Source organism: Lygodium microphyllum, chromosome 30 (assembly GCF_053477565.2).
Source record: "Lygodium microphyllum isolate KBCC chromosome 30, Lygodium_microphyllum_v1.1.10, whole genome shotgun sequence".
In the NCBI taxonomy this organism is placed as follows: Eukaryota; Viridiplantae; Streptophyta; class Polypodiopsida; order Schizaeales; family Lygodiaceae; genus Lygodium; species Lygodium microphyllum.
This window is the reverse complement of record NC_141164.1, coordinates 109,229,061-109,230,306: the sequence shown is the minus strand read 5'-3', so window position 1 is coordinate 109,230,306 and position 1,246 is coordinate 109,229,061. Positions and strand designations below refer to the sequence as shown.

General features: G+C 44.1%; 1 pseudogene; it reads right to left on the bottom strand.

Annotated features, from left to right (window-relative positions):
- Nucleotides 1–233: 233 nt before the first annotated feature.
- On the bottom strand, nt 234–701 carry LOC148010235 (uncharacterized; annotated as a pseudogene).
- Nucleotides 702–1,246: the final 545 nt, after the last annotated feature.

Here is a 1,246-nt window from a genome sequence, read left to right as displayed (position 1 = left end):
TACAATCATTAGCTTCAAACATATATACAGCTCAGGTCAACAGCTGAGACCTATTAGAGAGAGAGATGCTGTCTATAATAGCTTTTAGGGTATATTCTTGAATTTACTGCATCAAAATTCCATATTGAGCAAGGAAGACTTGCCATACATTATCAATTGCATCATTTCTGTCTTATGGAGTGCAATATAATGAAGTTCTGTAGGCAGCCTACTAACTCCTCCTCTTCTCCTCCTCAAAGTTGGGCAAACTCAACCTTTGTCTGCTCCCAAAATGTGTACACAAGAGGTGGTTTACCAACGGACGGATCACAAACTAAAGGTAGAACAAAGGAGACACTAGTGAAAACAGTATGTTGCCTCCCATTTAAAGATGAAAGCATCTGAAAGGCATCCTCTTCATCTTTTGGCTTCTCTAACACAATTCCATCGAGTTCAACCACGGTATTAGCTCCTATGACAATGTCCACTTTGGCATTATCCCTGTGGATCTGCTGAGAGACTTCAATCGCTTTATGCAAAGCAGTTTTTGCAGCATAATCCTCTGCTGATGGAAAGGAGGACTTTTCAAGGTTTTCATTAAATGTCGATGGGATCACTTCTACATTCAGTCCAAGGCTACGCAAGAGCTCGGACCTGCGAGGGGAGGCGGATGCAAGCATGATCCGTTTGGTGGCGAGAAGAGGCAGATGCTGTATCAACATCCCTCTCCCTCTCCCTCTAACGAGGACCAGGAAAAATCGTCATGTCCCTGAGAATCGCAGCTGGCCTTCTGCGCAACCCATATAGGGACTCTGCAAAGGATGCAACTTCATGAGTCGCGTGAATCAATGGATAGAGTCGAACAAGAGCAGATTTCGCCCTTTTGTGTCAAAACCTGACGCCAAGAACTATCTTGTTCAGGCACAGCAATGGCCTCAGTTGTTTGTGATTCTCTACTGAGCAAATCATCGTCCATCTGGTCTTCATCCCCCTATGTCATCACAGAGAACCTCTTAAGGCGAAGGCGTCGCAGCGGACCTGTCCGCATCGTCAAAGCTTTTCCAATGGCATTTTTAGATTCTGTGTTTCTGCCTTGAATAGTCATCATCAACATATGAAGTTCCAATAGTTGCTCTATGTGTTGTGGATGACTGACAGCAGTGTTGTATCCTTTTTTTCCACACCTGCAATGCTTCTTGAGTCTTTCCTAATCCAAACAGAGCATGACCTTTCTGGATAAATGCTCGAAAAGCTGTAGGAGAAAGCT